The 17193-nt window shown below is 43.3% G+C and overlaps 1 long non-coding RNA gene across 1 annotated transcript; it reads right to left on the bottom strand.

Moving 5' to 3' along the window:
- Positions 1-11687: 11687 nt before the first annotated feature.
- On the bottom strand, positions 11688-15026 carry LOC307224818. The gene is made up of 2 exons (XR_013842765.1): positions 14927-15026; positions 11688-12050 (listed from the first exon to the last, which is right to left on the bottom strand). It is a non-coding gene; the product is annotated as an uncharacterized lncRNA (long non-coding RNA).
- Between the last annotated feature and the right edge of the window lie 2167 nt (positions 15027-17193).

The following is a 17193-nucleotide window of genomic DNA, read 5'->3' as shown; positions in this document are numbered from 1 at the left end:
ACTAATGTATCTGCTGTTTTATTATTTATTGATTACCAAAAGGCTTTTGCCGGTGCCGCTCTTTAAAAAAACTACAAAAAAAATCATCTGTTGTACTTCAATAGAGATAAACTTTCTACATCATCTCATTGATTTTTCCAGAATTAAATAAATCTGTAAGAACATGATGGAATGGTCATGGAAGTAACCCATATCCTTTAAGAAAGTGCATTAAAACAGGGTTGAATTTTATATTGTTATAGCTTTAACCTTTACAAGGGGACAGCTTGCTTACTCTGCCTAGCAAAAGTTGGTCAAATAAAATTTATTGCTTTCCTTTGCACTTTACCTTACGGAGATGGCAAATACCTCCAGGTCTGCTTTTTTTAAAATGCAAGGATATTATCCTGACCCCTTTCAATTTCTCAGTAGATGTGGTCACACTCTCCCCGAAGGACCAAAAGTATAGTTTGGGAGTACTCCTGGATGCCAGTCTGTCACTGGAGGCCCAGGGGGTCTTTGGTGGCTAGGAGTGCCTTTTACTAACTTTAATTAGTAAGACAGTTATGGCTATTCCAGGAAAGCGATAGCTTGGCCACAGTTGTTCCCACACTGGTAATCTCACGGTTAGGTTACTGCAATCCACTTTATGTGGGACTACCTTTGATTTTGGTCTGGAGCCTGCTGCCCGCTCCATAGTAACTCGGAGCAGGGCTTTCACAGTGACTGCCCCTGTTCTGTGGAATAGCATTCCTTTCAAGATACAACAGCTGCCCACTTTCTAGAAACAACTGGTGGCATTTTTCTTCTGTTGGGCTTTCCCAGCTGGATGAATGGGTCTTGCCATGAGTGTCTATTTTAGTATAGGTCTCTGTAGGGGTTTTTCCTGTACTTAACTGCTGCTGGTGTTTTACTGTGTATTGCTTTGAGATGTCTGTGTAGAAGGCAATTAATAAATTAATGAAAATGATTGTATTATTTTTATTACCATTAACCACCCCATTCCTGATTTTTATTTTTATTTTGATATTTATGGGGAAATCAATACCAATCTATATATAAAGAAAAAGTAAAAGACAACTTGAGGAGGCTTATGAGGGCAGGTCTGTATTTTTTATTGCTTTTAAGATTGCTTGGAGCAGCTTAAAGGTGCACTTCAACCATGCTGGGTTAAAAAAAGAAAGCTTTTGGAAATGGTGCAGGAAGTGACTGCATATTGCAGAAAGCACCACTGTGCATAAAATAAAATGGCTGTCCGTTGTTGGACCCCTGGAAGCAGCTATTTGTTGTACATGCGATGGCAGACATTGCCTGCATTTTCTTTTAAAGCTTTTCTACCCTGTGTGTGAATATGATGGATGTGCTCCAGGTGGCTTTACAGTGTTAAAGCCAGTGGGGAAATATATACTAGCTCTTGGTACACTTCATAAATATGGTGGTTTAACCAGCCCTCAGAAAGGTTCATAGATCTGTTTGGTTTAACACTCAGATCTATGTTCTGTCCTGAAGAATGATTCAGTAGGATGAATTGGGAGGGACAGGGGAGAGGTCATTGTAAATTTCAGGCTAGATTGAAATTCTCTGCCATCTCTGGCAATGACTAATTTAATTCCCATAGGTTTTAATAGAACTAAATCATAACTAACTTAATCTGAATCTAACCCACAGGTTCCATGAGCTCCAGAACCTCTCCTTTTAGAAATTAAGTAGCGGTCATTGGTAGGAGTCTCAATTGAGTACCTTTGGCTTCATAGTAGTTTCTTTTCTCAAATTTATTCTCTCCACCTGCTAAACAAGAATATCTATTTGAACAAGCAATGTGTGATTGATTTGTTGTTGCTGACACAATGAATAAATTTGAAGTAGGATGAAAATTGCCTGGTAAGAATGACTCAAATATCACCTGTCTTCCTGGGTGAACGAGCATTTATTTACTTCTTTCTCTTTTTCACAATGTACTCAGTGACCTTTAAGGGAATAGTAGGGATCGCACACATGCCAACATTTAAGAAATTAAGTTCAAGATTTCTGAAAACAAAATGAAGTATATACAACACTGGAGGGGAAATTATCATATTCTGTAGACTGTAAACACATACATTTCATAACCGCTCTGGGATTTTTCTCAATTAAGAGCAGCATATAAATGAACATAATAAATAAGTAAAATTAAAAATGAGTGCAGGTATATAAGGTAAAGATCCACATTTTCCCAATAGGTGAAAAATCTGTTGTACAGGAAACATGTAGCCTGTCTCTTTTACCTGTGAGTAAGCCCCATTGAACTCAGTGGGATTTACTTGTTAGTAAACATGTATAGACTGCACTGATAATCAGCTTGAAGTCTGACTGCAGATTTGTCGAGACAAATCAGTGTGTCGTTTTATGAACCTATAGTAAATGTACGTGTGTTCGTATTTTCAGAAGTGAAATGCTTCTGGAGGCTTAAAACAGCCATCTTGTGGGCAGTAATTCACATCATACCTAACTGAACACAGTGCATAGCAACAGACTTCCCACTTGTGTGCATACCCTCAGGGCCTCTTATACAAACATTAAACAAAGTCCATTGTAATGTGGTTATTCTCTCATTGAAACAAGGTATATACATCAAACTGGCATCTGGAGCTACTGACTCCAGAGTTCCTAACTCCCCACTTGTCTAGCAATTAAAAAATAAAAATAAAACATAATTTTATGTCTTGCTATTCGAGGCAGCATACATCATCAATAATAATAAAAAAAGCATTTAAAATAAAAAAAAGCCAGTCCTTCAAAATGGGTGCCACCCATCACCTGCCCTGGAAAAAAATGAGACATCTCATTTTTTCTCACAAGAGGACAGGGCCCCAAATGGTCACTGCAATCTCACATGATGTAAGGCTTCACTTTTTTCAGGCATGCACTCCAAAATGCACGTTTTGGGGGCGCTGTGCCTCAAAAAGCACTTTTTGCTGGACTGTGATCTCACACAGGTCATGTGATGTGTGCAGGAGTGTGAACCTGGAAGATGGCATCCTAGATTCGGAATGTGTCATGTTGGAAGGTGTGCAAGCAGTGGGCAGGTGTGGAGGACTCCCTGGTCGTGAATGGGGTAACTGTGCCCCTGAAGGACCAGGTGTGCAGTCTGGGAGTCATTTTGGACTCACAGCTGTCCATGGAGGTGCAGGTCAATTCTGTGTGCAGGGCAGCTGTTTACCAGCTCCGTGTGGTACACAGGCTGAGACTATATCTGCCTGCGGACTGTCTTGCCAGAGTGGTGCATGCTCTGGTTATCTCCTGCTTGGACTACTGCAATGCGCTCTATGTGGGGCTACCTTTGAAGGTGACCCAGAAACTACAACTAATCCAGAATGCGGCAGCTAGACTGGTGACTGGGGGCGGCCGCCAAGACCACATAACACTGGTCTTGAAAGACCTACATTGGCTCCCAGTAAGTTTCCAAGCCATCAAGTTTGTGTCATCTGCATATCTGAGGTTGTTGATATTTCTTCCGGCAATCTTAATTCCGGCTAGGGATTCATCCAGCCCAGCCTTTCGCATCATGAATTCTGCATATAAGTTAAATAAGCAGGGAGACAAAATGCAGCCTTGTCGTACTCCTTTCCCAATTTTGAACCAGTCAGTTGTTCCATATCCAGTTCTAACTGTAGCTTCTTGTCCCACATAGAGATTTCTCAGGAGACAGATGAGGTGATCAGGCACTCCCATTTCTTTAAGAACTTGCTATAGTTTGCCATGGTCGACACAGTCAAAGGCTTTTGCATAGTCAATGAAGCAGAAGTAAATGTCTTTCTGGAACTCTCTAGCTTTCTCCATAATCCAGTGCATGTTTGCAATTTGGTCTCTGGTTCCTCTGCCTCTTCTAAATCCAGCTTGCACTTCTGGGAGTTCTCGGTCCACATACTGCTTGAGCCTTCCTTGTAGAATTTTAAGCATAACCTTGCTAGCGTGAGAAATTAGTGCAATTGTGCAATAGTTGGAGCATTCTTTGGCACTGCCCTTCTTTGGGATTGGGATGTAGACTGATCTTCTCCAATCTTCTAGCCACTGCTGAGTTTTCCAAACTTGCTGGCATATTGAGTGTAGCACCTTAACAGCATCATCTTTTAAAATTTTAAATAGTTCAGCTGGAATACCATCACTTCCACTGGCCTTGTTATTTGCAGTGCTTTCTAAGGCCCATTTGACTTCACTCTCCAGGATGTCTGGCTCAAGGTCAGCAACCACACTACCTGGGGTATACACAACCTTGATGGCAGAAAGTGAGGAGGAATTAAAGAACCTTTTATTGAGGGTGAAAGAGGAGAGTGCAAAATATGGTCTGAAGCTCAACATCAAAAAAACGATGATCATGGCTACTGGTCCCATCACCTCCTGGCAAATAGAAGGGGAAGAAATGGAGGCAGTGAGAGATTTTACTTTCTTGGGCTCCATGATCACTGCAGATGGTGACAGCAGCCACGAAATTAAAAGACGCCTGCTTCTTGGGAGAAGGGCAATGACAGGCCTAGACAGCATCTTAAAAAGTAGAGACATCACCTTGCCAACAAAGGTCCGTATAGTTAAAGCTATGGTTTTCCCAGTAGTGATGTATGGAAGTGAGAGCTGGACTATAAAGAAGGCTGATCGCCGAAGAATTGATGCTTTTGAATTATGGTGCTGGAGGAGACTCTTGAGAGTCCCATGAACTGCAAGAAGATCAAACCTCTCCATTCTGAAGGAAATCAGCCCTGAGTGCTCACTGGAAGGACAGATTGTGAAGCTGAGGCTCCAGTACTTTGGCCACCTCATGAGAAGAGAAGACTCCCTGGAGAAGACCCTGATGTTGGGAAAGATGGAGGGCACAAGGAGAAGGGGGCGACAGAGGACGAGATGGTTGGATAGTGTTTTCGAGGTTACCAGCATGAGTCTGACCAAGCTGCGGGGGGCAGTGGAGGACAGGAGTGCCTGGCGTTCTCTGGTCCATGGGGTCACGAAGAGTCGGACACGACTAAACGACTAAACAACAACAACAACAAGTTTCCAAGCAGAATTCAAAGTGTTGGTGCTGACCTTTAAAGCCCTAAATGGCTTCAGTCAAGTATACCTGAAGGAGCGTCTCCACCCCCATTGTTCTGCCTGGACACTGAGGTCCAGCTCTGAGGACCTTCTGGCGGTTCCCTCACTGAGAGAAGCCAAGTTACAGGGAACCAGGCAGAGGGCCTTCTTGATAGTGGCACCCACCCTGTGGAATGCCCTCCCACTAGATGTCAAAAAGAAAAACAACTACCAGACTTTTAGAAAACATCTGAAGGCAGCCCTGTTTAGGGAAGCTTTTAATGTTGAAGAGACCACTGTATTTTAATATTTTGTTGGAAGCCACCCAGAGTGGCTGGGGAAACCCAGCCAGATGGGTGAGGTATAAATATGTTATTGTTGTTGTTGTTGTTGTTAGCAGGTAACAACATACCATTACAACACAGCCTGCCAAAGACACATCTGAAAAGGTAGATATTGGCCACATGCTGAAAGTTGATCTAGGACTGGGGCCAGGCGGGCTTTTTGGAGTGGAGGAACTGCTGCTCTCCTCCATGGCTTTCTTTTTTCCCCCTTTATAATGATATTTATTGGAAGTTTCAAAAATTACAGAGAAAGAAAAAAGTAGAAAGCAACAACAACAAAAGAAAATTTTCAAAGCATATATAACAATACTTAAAAGAGGGAAAAAAGAAAAAAACATAAAAATCAATACAACAATAACAATAAAAACACAATATTCCATATCTTTCATTTTGTTTCATCGACCTCCCCACACCTCCCTTTTTGTGTTCTAGTTTAGTTATTTATTTCAGCAAATTCTTTCCATCCTTCTCAAAAAAATTTTAAATAGTTTGTCTTAACAGTCTAACCTATTAATTAACTCAGCAAAACCTTTCCATCTTTCACTATATTCTGTCATTCAGTTTACCTTAGTTTATTTTAACCTTATCTTCCCAAAAATACCTTAAGACTTAAAACTTAATATTTATTTATACATAATTCCTTATAACATTTCTGCTAAAGCCAAATATTTTCATTCCAACATTTTTCCTAATATTCATTAATTTTACACTAATTCCCAAAATAAATTTTTAAAAGTTTTCTTCCAATCTTCCTCCAGCGTCTCTTCTTCCTGGTCTTGGGTTATGTCAGTCCTTACTGTCCATTCCATCTAGTCCATCAACCTGGTAATCTTATATCCGAGGCTCTTAAGTCTTTTCCATGTCCCTTCTGCGGGTCTTCTTCTTGTTTGTACTTGCACTTTACCTTGTCTTTTGTAGATCTCTTTCTTAATTTCTTTCCTTTCTCATTGAGGAGTAGGTCTCGGGGATGTTCCAACTCAAAAATATCTCCATCTCTCCTCAGCAGATCGGCCCATTCCCCACAGTCCCATTCCCCACGGTCAACAGTGTAGTCCAGAAAATATTTAAAAGCATGTTTCAAAGTCCCTCCAAACTTAAGGGGCCCCACAACTCTAGACCCCCCCTGGCCCACTTCAAATTCAGTCTTCAACAACAATAGCTTATACTCCTGTAGTGCCTCGGGCCTCTCCATTTGTGTTACTTGAGGTTCAACAGCAGCCTCCTCCATTATCTTCTGCGTTTGCACTTGCTCTATCAAAACAGATTCCTGAGTTGGCTCCTGGATGGTTTCTGTATACATATTCACTGTTTGTCCAAAGTTTCTGACTGCAACAGTCATCAAATCCATCTTCTCATGCATCTGCTCCAACAAAGCGCTTGTCTTGCAAAAAGCAAGCACCAAAACTTCTTCCAAATACATTTTTGTTCAAGGTCACAGTCTGGTCCCACGATCCTAATCTCCACAGCTGTAAAATCCCCAGAACGACTCCAGCAACAATTTAACAAGCTCCCTCTAGCGGAGGCAATTTCTATTTGTATCCATCTTTTAAAAACAGATCCAACAAAAAAAAATTACTTTCATTTTTCGGATTTTTTGTTTCTTTTAAATGCAAAAGGCAACATTGGAATCAATTTGTTTCTCTTCTTCAACTAACTGTCAAAAGATGTTCCATTCACAGTCAATGAACTTCACCAAAAATCTCCGTCTCTGACACCCCGTTCCCAGGTTTGAGACGGTGGAAATTTATCTTCCTTTACTCTCTCTCTCCTGCAGGCTTGAACAGTCAAATTTCCCCTCTTTACTCCTGCTTCCAAGAGGGGTTTAGATGATCAAAACAGGAGGAATTTAAAACCTTTATGTACAACTTTCCAGACTTTGGCTTGCACGATTTTTGCTTCAGACTATTTACAAAAGCGGAAGGCGGACTTCCTGTTTAGAACCTTCCCGCTGAGTGCCAAATTAAAGTGTTTCTTAGCCCAATTTTCCGTTCTACTCACAGGTACTTGTTTAGAGTCCAATTGTCCCCAGGAAAAAGTCAGCGCTCTCCGGCAACGGCTGTGTGGCTTCACTCCGTAAAAATAGCGGTCGATTCAAAATACCGCGCCGCTCACCCGTCGCTTCAGGTCCCCGAAAAATGGGTTTCCTTGCGTGTAGGGAGGGCGCTCCTGGTGTCAGCTGAATCCCACGTTCCCAGGCTTCCTCCGCCTGGGATTTTTAAAGGGTCTCCGCCTTCGCTGTGGCAGCAAGACCCAATTTTTGCGGAGCGGGTTCCTCTGGATCAGAGGAAGTCCCATGGCTTCCACAGCTTCCTATTACCCAGTTTTGGTACTTACACTCCCAAAGAACACTGGAACAACCTAACCATGGGAACCCCTAGCCTTAGATCTATCTCAGGCATAGGCAGACTCCGCCCTCCAGGTGTTTTGTGACTACAATTACCATTATCCCTGACCACTGGTCCTGCTAGCTAGGGATCATGGGAGGTGTAGGCCAAAAACATCTGGAGGGCCGAGTTTGCCTATGCCTGGTCTATCCACAAACAGCAGTGGGGAACCTCCAGATATCATGTCTAATTAGGTCATCATTAGGCCAGTGAGGCTATTTCCCCCAAACCATACCCATCTACTCCACCCCTGACATCAGGTGTGACATCAGGTTTGGGGAAGGTAAGCTGAAGCTGCAAAAGAATAACTGAAATCCTTATAGTGCACTCCGGATTGTTTCTTGAGAAGACAGGCTTGACTTTGGCACCGTCTAAATCTGGTACCAAATTCAAGCCTCACTAGGATTCTGACTGGAGATAATCCCAACTTAAAGCAGGGTCTGCAGGCACTACTAATCAGCTGATTGGTAAAGGACCCCTGGATGGTTAAGTCCAGTCAAAGGTGACTATGGGGTGTGGCGCTCATCTCGTTTTTCAGGCCAAGGGAGCCGGCATTTGTCCACAGAAAGCTTTCCAGGTCATGTGGCCAGCATGCCTAAACCGCTTCTGGAGCACGGAGGATGACGATGAGTGCCAGAGCGCACGGAAACGCCATTTACCTTCCCACTGCAGCAGTACCTATTTATCTACTTGTACTGGTGCGCTTTTGAACTGCTAGGTTGGCAGAAAAACCAGTAAAACCCTCTGGGTGTAGCTGTCCTCAGGAGTTCCTAAAGTGAAACCAGTTCCTGCCAAAGTGGGACTTGCAGCTGGAGTTAGGCTTGGACCAGAGAGTCATAGGCTTAGATCTCTGCTTGGATATGTTGCATACTGGGTTATTCTCGGTGGTCACTGAGTTACAGGAGGTGGCCATAGTTCAGTGGAGTAGCAGATACTTTGCATGCTTCACATCCCTGACATCTCCAGCTCGATGAAAGGTTCGGGTAGGTGCTAAGACAATTTCCTGGAACCCTGGAGAGCTGTTGCCAGCCAAAGTAATCAACAGTGGGCCAGGAAGACAATTAGTTTGATCTAGCATATGAAATGTAAAGAAACAAGCGAGGGAGATTTCAGGCTGACACCACTGCAAACCACCACCAATGCTAATACAGTGGTACCTCGGGTTACATACGCTTCAGGTTACATACACTTCAGGTTACAGACTCCGCTAACCCAAAAATAGTGCTTCAGGTTAAGAACTTTGCTTCAGGATGAGAACAGAAATTGTGCTCCGGCGGCACGGCGACAGCAGGAGGCCCCATTAGCTAAAGTGGTGCTTCAGGTTAAGAACAGTTTCAGCTTAAGTATGGACCTCCAGAACGAATTAAGTACTTAACCCAAGGTACCACTGTACTCGTTTTGCCAAAATAAGTTTGGATTCACAGAGGAGAGAGGAAGGAAAACTTGGTTAATAGAAAATGCATGTGAATGCTTAAGCCTTTGCTTCAATTAAAGTTCCCTCTCCCCACTATGTGAAATAATCCAGATCTATTTTCCAGACTGCTTTCAGTTAAAGTGTGAAAAATATACTTGACTTAATATGCTTGATTGAATACAAGCCGACTTTGGGTCTTGATCTATTGGTTGTGTGACTGATTTACCATCTGCTAAGATCCTGGTTTCACAGGTTTTGACCAGCAACATAGATATGGAATGCTGTTCAATGATAGACAACTGGGTCTGACATTAAAAATCTGCATCTTGCCCTATGATCTGCTGCACAGTTACTGCTTAATTTGTCCCCCCTGGTAAGTGTTAGCTTGCAGCAGGTAATTTTGAATCAGTTGCCAAACACCATGCTCGCATATTTCTTGATGTGTTTTGCACAGGTTCACCACAGGTCATAACCTAAGGGTTTCTAGACACAGCATAATTTTATCTCTGGGCTGGAAAGAGAGAGGTTTTTTTTGAATGCAGGTAATGGATAGAAATGCTTTTTTACCACAATGAAACATTATTTTTCATCAGACCTATACAAAGTTTCCATTTGCTCTAATTTTTCCAATGAACCTAATAGAAATGGATTAAACTGCAGGGGAGATGAGAACATAAATTTGATTCCTTTCATTCCATGTAATATTAAGGTTTGTATTCTTTCTAGCTGTAATAACCTCTAGACTTCAGCAAAATTGAAAACCTTTAAATAGCCTTTCACAACCTTTCGCTGTAGTAATGAAGTTTTAAGTGCTCGCTGGGGATTTTTTTCCCAGTTCAGAAATATCTAAGCTGGAGTAGGTATTAAAATCTAATGTTTACTTCAACTCTTTTACAGCCTAATGGGTTTTTCTGACAGTTTAATTTTTAAAAAGGTTGGGTTTCATTTATTAATATACTATCTTCACCCTAGAAATCTTTCTTCTTTAAGGGGTCTAATGGGAACCTTTCAGCAAAACCTTAGCATAGGATCTGAAGGACCACAAGAAATGGAGAAAAGGAAGGGAGGGATTTGCAAAAAAGCTACCTCAAGCTGCAGCAGAGGAGGATGGCAAGAAAATCGTGATTTACACTCCACAGGAGGCAAAAAACAAATTAAGGATGTGGGTTCCCTGTGTGCACATAATTACAAGTATAAGAGTCACTGGACTTAGTACTGTTTTCATCAGTTCAAAGGGCCATGTAGGGGATCCGGCTGCACTCAAAAGTGGGAATAGCGGGGATTCCCCCTCCCCTCCCCCTGCTCCAACAGCTGATGCTAAAGGGAGTGACAGTCGAGAGAAAATTGCAGGGTGCCTTTACACTTCCTGCACAAATACAGTCTACTCAGACAAGCACACATTGCTGGAATGCCTTGGGGCATAGAGAAAGTTATATATCATGGACTATGTAGAATAAGCTGCATGCACTTTACACTTCCCAGGGCACTTTTAAATTGGGTTCATTTATTTTTCTGTTGCCAGTCAGCTCCTGATAATGAAACCATAAGACTAGATCTAATACACAGCCACCCCTATTAATTCCTCATGGTTCAAGACCACTGGAAGTTACATTGGCTGCCTTGAATTCAACAGAGTTTACTTCTGAGTAAACATGCATCGAAATACATTGCCAGGAACAGAAAAAAATATACTTTATGCAGAGTCCATTCATGGGTCTCTCCTAGTCTGTGCCAACTAAGAGCAGTTCTCTCTCTAGAGCAGGCATCCCCAACCTTCAGCCCTCCAGATGTTTTGAACTACAATTCCCATCATCCCTGACCACTGGTCCTGTTAGCTAGGGATCATGGGAGTTGCAGGCCAATACATCTGGAGGGCCGCAGATTGGGGAGGCCTGCTCTAGAGTTTCAGACAGAAACTTACAGTGGTGCAACTTAGTGATGGTATCTTAAGCACTCACAGCAGCATCAAAAGCACAATAGCAGCATTAGAAAAGGGTCTCACGTCGTGGTGGTCTCATAATATCTCATGCCAGATGCCTCCTTAGCACACCTTTAAGTTCTGCAGGTAATGACAAGTCTGCCCTGGTGCTCAGAGCTAGGTTGGAATTGTTCACCTGAAGGGTTATTAGCCGGCTAATGTGTTAGCAAAGCTGCCGCCCTTTTATCCCATATAGCATCTTGCATCTTCATTCTTGGTGGTGGAGGGCCATAATGATTGTAGGCAAAGGCAGTTTTATTAAGTGTTGCTAGAGATCCCTGTTTCCAAACAGCTGAGCTGCAGTAGTCAACGTATCCAATCTCTGTTCATTTTTCATGCTAAAACAATATCTCGAAGCTTGTTTTCTCTCCTCCCCACCCCAAACCATTGTTTAACCATTCTGAGTGGCAAGGACTACAAAACCACAGGGATATTCTTCAAAGGTCTGGCACAATCTGGAGCCTTGGTGTGCTTTGATGAATTTAATCATATAGAGCTGGAGGTAATTGTAGTACCAGCTTCTTGGCAAAGCTGGCATTCAATGAAAATTACAAGCTTGACAACTTCATTAACGGTGCTGACATTAAACAAGACTGACTAAAGCTCATCGTTAAATGGGGAGAAAAATTAAAATGTTGCATATTTTAATCAAACTCAACTGGTAGCGCCTGTGAAATGTGTCCTTCAGAGTGTGTGCATTATTTTTCAAGTGTCGCCATCTTCTCTACTGTACATCCGGTGGGAGATATATTGCTGTCGCAGCCCTCTGAACACAGTGACAGCAGGAGGATTGTGAGGAGACATAGCATTTTGTTCGTGATAGATGAGCTGCAAGATCTCTCGTTTTCTGGAATACAACTTGCCACTCACAGTCTTTAAAAGACAGGAGTTCGCTTTAATCTAGAAGGGGCCTGCAGACAGGGAGAGAGAGAGGCTGCTTTAATACTGCAGTTGCGTCTAGCAAAAAGAAAAAAGAAAAACAGAGATTGATGCGCCAATAAATGAGAATTCTCCCCACTATTCAGAAATGGGAACTAAGAAGGTAATTTACCGCATTTCCAAATTGCACAAGCATAATTAAATGTCCATGCAAGAGAACTACAGCCTAGTCTGTCTTGCTATATGACCTAAGGTGACCTGGTTGATTTTTGCAATCTGTCTCCATTTTCTGTTGTTTATCTGTTTATTGTCTTCACAAAACATAGGCAACCTTGGGAGAAAGTCCTGACACTAAATTAGATTTCCTTGCTGAAACCTGCGTTCCTGAAGTAGCTGAAAAAGAAGCTTTAAAAATACACGCCTGTATTATTTGTTGTTACCTTGCCTGTGTTTGATAGATGGCCATTTCCCAAGATAAATTTCTTTGCATCAATTAGATTTCCATTTTGCGTGTTGAGTCCCACAATGCCACCCTCGCCAAAAAAAAAAATCACACTTCACACATCAATTTTGTTTAAGGTTTTTGGCATAATTTTGGCCACAACTTTATTAAAATACAAAATATGTGAGTGGTTGCTTAGGCATTGGTTATGACTATCTGTCCTTGCCCCAGGGACAGAGCTGACTTCCGGATTCCAGCGGAAGCCAGCGTGGGAAACAAGTATTGGGTGAGAAAATGAAGCTGGGTATCAGTCCCTCACTTCTCACCCTCATGTTCCTGTGGGGCTTGCACGGCCCAAGTCCGACTCCGGGGACAAGGATGAAAAGAATGGCAAGCCCCTGGATTCCTTTAACGGAATTCCCTTTCCGCACCACCATTGGAGGGGTAGGCACTTACCCCTCCATCAACCAATTTTAACCAATGTCTAACCGCCAACCTTACAAGTTGTGACTATTTGCTACGCAGTAGGCAAAACCCAAATGGCACCAGCCAATCAGCCAGATGGTAAATTCCTACCAGGCCCCCGCACCAAGGCGGACGACCCCATGACAGGCATAGCAAGGTCAAGTGAACCAGAACCCCCCCCCTATTAAAGGGAGGGTGGGCGGGTGATCCATTGCAGAAGCCAAGAGGACGCCCCAGCGTTAGGCGTCCTGCATTTATAGCCTCTGATCCCTCCTCCAATATTGGCAACATCCAAAACTCCCCAGTAACCCAATTAACCCCTTAAGGGCTTGGTTTTTCCAAATCTGCCCAGTAACATCAGGGTGGCTTGTATTTCCCAACCGCAACACGTGCTCTCATTTTCAGGGAGAACACGATTTATGCATATTTCCAGCAATTAATTGCAAAACACCTTTGTGCTGTTATTGCACTAGTCCCAGTCTAAATCCCACTGTCCTGCCCCAGCTGCTTTTAAATATAGGAAATGTTGTCAAAATGAATCTCCTATGTCCCATCTAGTCTTGAGAAGTGCTGAGCACAGGGCTGGCAAACCCGCTGATGCTGCAGTTCCCAAGCACCGGAAGCACTGCACAAGGGACTTTGATAGGTGGGTGGGGAAACTCACATGACATCTTAATTTTATCAGGTGCTTGATTGGCACAGGTGGAGACCAATAGGGGGTCTGGCTCACCAGGCCAAAAAAAATGTCCCACCCTGGTCTACACCAAAAGGCAGCGGACCTCCAGGAGTTCAGATGCGACATTTCTAACACTACCTGGTAATGCCAGAAATTGAACCAGGAATCTTCTTAATGCAGAGCAGGTGCTCTTCCATTGAACTATGGCCCTTCCCCAGAATCTGAGACACACGGAGAAGCACTGGTTATGTGGCTCCACACTGAGGTTAAAAATACCACCCTCACTCTTTCCAGAGGCCTACGCAACAAACATTACCATTTATTTCCTGTAACTGAAAAATGAAGTCTCTTCTACCAATGTGCATTTTCCATCCAGCGTCTTTGAGGTTGCTCCCAGAAGAACAACACTGAGCGTCTCTTCATTAAAACCCAGTTTTCGATTTAAATTTTAATTAGCATAGATGACTAGAATGCCATTCACCATAGCTTGGAAACACAGCCTCCTCCCCCCCCCCCACCAACAAATGCTTATGATCCTTTGAAGTCACATTTACATCTTACAGTTTAAATTATTCTAGATCAACTTGTACCACTTTACTTGGGAAAGACTCGTTTTGTTTGTTCTTTAAAGGTAAAGATCTTTAGAAAGACAAAAAAAAAAAAAAAAAACCCACACCCATCTTATTAGTGATTTACAGTTTAGTAAAGGCTGTTGCTAATACTTCATAATCTCCCTGTACTTTACAGTGCACAAGGGGACTCTACAGAATATGGTGCCCATGCCTGGACCATAACACTTTATTAATATAACCATTCCCTCCATTTCCAATGATGAGATTGCGAGTGCTGATGGCTCATGTAGCTGTTGACTCAGGTACCGTGGGGGTTTGCTGGGCTTGCAAAAGTACTGAAAGATATTAAGGGGAAATCCCTTAAAAGGGTGTGGTGTGGGGACAAGCCCCATGAGGACTGCAGAGCGAGGGGGTGGGAATTGTGCAAGAGCTTCAGCCCTACCACTATGGGTCTCAAGTGCCGCAGGGGTTCTTGTTCCTTCAGAAAACACGCTGCTCATCCTCAGAGCCCTCTGAGATCTGTTCATTTAAGCAGTCTTGCCTCCCCATGAATAAGTAGCCTCCCCGTGTCCCTCCTTGATTCACCACTGGGGTGACTAGCCCCAGACTTGCTGCATTTTCCTTCCTCCCAGCCTGCAGTCCTAAGTCGCTGTGGCAAGGCTTGCCCTTAGCCTAGCTCTTTTTTCTTTTTCTGCTGCTGCTCCTTCCTTCTTTGTCTTTTCTACCTCCCCTGTTTGGACCTAAATGTGTTACTTTCCATGCCTTTATTCTCTGGCAGGTCTAGTCTCTCCTCTCCCTCCTCCAGTATGGATGCCATGCACAGCCTCTTCCAGCCTGATCAGGCCCACCTTTCCGCTGCTCTTCCAATCTTTTTGGCATATTGGATTTGTTGCATTTCTACCCCACCTTTTCCCCTGGAGAGCTCAAGCTGGCATTCCTGCTTTCCCCCTTCCTCATTTAATCCCCACAATAAAAAAACGAAGATCATGGCCACTGGTCCCATCACCTCCTGGCAAATAGAAGGGGAAGAAATGGAGGCAGTGAGAGATTTTACTTTCTTGGGCACTGCAGATGGTGACAGCAGCCATGAAATTAAAAGACGCCTGCTTCTTGGGAAAAAAGCAATGACAAGCCTAGACAGCATCTTAAAAAGCAGAGACATCACCTTGCCAACAAAGGCCCGGTTAGTTAAAGCTATGGTATTCCCAGTAGTGATGTATGGAAGTGAGAGCTGGACCATAAAGAAGGCTGATTGCTGAAGAATTGATGCTTTTGAATTCTGGTGCTGGAGGAGACTCTTGAGAGTCCCATGAACTGCAAGATGATCAAACCTATCCATTCTGAAGGAAATCAGCCCTGAGTGCTCACTGGAAGTACATATCCTGAAGCTGAGGCGCCAATACTTTGGCCACCTCGTGAGAAGAGAAGACTCCCTGGAAAAGACCCTGATGTTGGGAAAGATGGAGGGTACAAGAAGAAGGGGACAACAGAGGATGAGATGGTTGGACAGTGTTCTCGAAGGTACAAACATGAGTCTGACCAAACTGCGGGAGGCAGTGGAAGACAGGAGTGCCTGGCGTGCTCTGGTCCATGGGGTCACGAAGAGTCGGACACGATTAAACAACAGCAACAACAATCCTGTGAGGTATGTGAAGCTGAGGCAGTGACTTGCCTGAGGTCACCCAGTCATGTTCATGGCCAAGTGAGGATTTGAACCCTGGTGCCCTAGGTCTCAGTCGGACACCCTAACCACTGCACCACACTGTCTGTCCGTCCACATCTCATACTGGCTTACCTCTACACTTGACTGTGCCAACCATTCCTACATCTGGAAAAATGGATGGGAGGGGGAAGAAAGGAATGGAGTATCCTGAACAGGGGCACTGTACATTTTGTGGCAGGTGTCACTACAGTTTTTAACTCGCCAACCCCTCCAGATTGAGCACCTGCCAAACATTTAGGAAATCTGGTTGCTGGCTATGCAATAACCCAATCTAGGTTGCTTTCAGCTGAATCCCTACTCCTGCTATACAAAGGAATCTTTCTGCAATTCAGCCTTTTCCACTAAAAATAGAGAAACTATTCAGCAATATGTCAGAGTACCCATTCCTGGAGCAGGTCATTGTATCACAGTAAAGCTTTACATTTTTCAGACTTCCAGTAATACTATTACAGCACAGCACAACCCTATGCATGTTAGCTCAGAACTGAGTCCCATGAAGTTTTCGAGTTCCCATTTACTCCCAGATAGGTGCGCAGACGATGTGGCAGTAATATTATATATTTTTTTCACAAAAACTTGGCCTCTTCTGCCCATAGCCTTCTCCAAAATTCTCATTTCAGTGTTAAAAAGAAAGCTGTAACATTGACACCAGGAACTAGTTGGACTAAGAAGATGGGAGAGATTTGGTCTGGTGTGCATTTTAATGTGAAACTACTTAATTTGCAGCCTACCTTCGAAATCCTCTCTTCTCTGAAAATTTGCAGTGCAGTTATCCAACCAAGTAATGTGTTCAAAAATGTGTGTCTTGGATGGAATTGCACATGTGTGTGTGCGCGCACATGAAATAAGATACAGAAATGCACTATATCAGGGGAAGTTCGTTGAAAATATGTATATATTAATGAAAAGGTGGACTTAAATGCTGGTCAATTTTCAAGAGGACTTTTAAAAAATTAGCTGATGCAGAAGTGTGGAGAACTGGAACCTCATACTGGAAAAATGAGAAACTGAGAGTAACTAAGATGGACAGAATTGTCCATCCATAAATTGGATTCAGTACATCATTTCCCCTGTGTGGTACCAGTGTGTAGTGGTTAAAAGCGGTAGTGGTTAAAAGCTCGTAATCTGGTGAACCGTCTTCGCATCCCCGCTCCTCCACATGCAGCTGCTGGGTGACCTTGGGCCAGACACACTTCTCTGAAGTCTCTCAGCCCCATTCACCTCACAGAGTGTTTGTTGTGGGGGAGGAAGGGAAAGGAGATTGTTAGCCGCTTTGAGACTCCTTAGGGTAGTGATA

This window comes from Podarcis cretensis (assembly GCF_951804945.1).
Source record: "Podarcis cretensis genome assembly, chromosome: 10".
Lineage (NCBI taxonomy): Eukaryota > Metazoa > Chordata > Lepidosauria > Squamata > Lacertidae > Podarcis > Podarcis cretensis.
The sequence above is the reverse complement of the archived record's forward strand: the minus strand, read 5'-3'. Positions and strand labels throughout refer to the sequence as shown.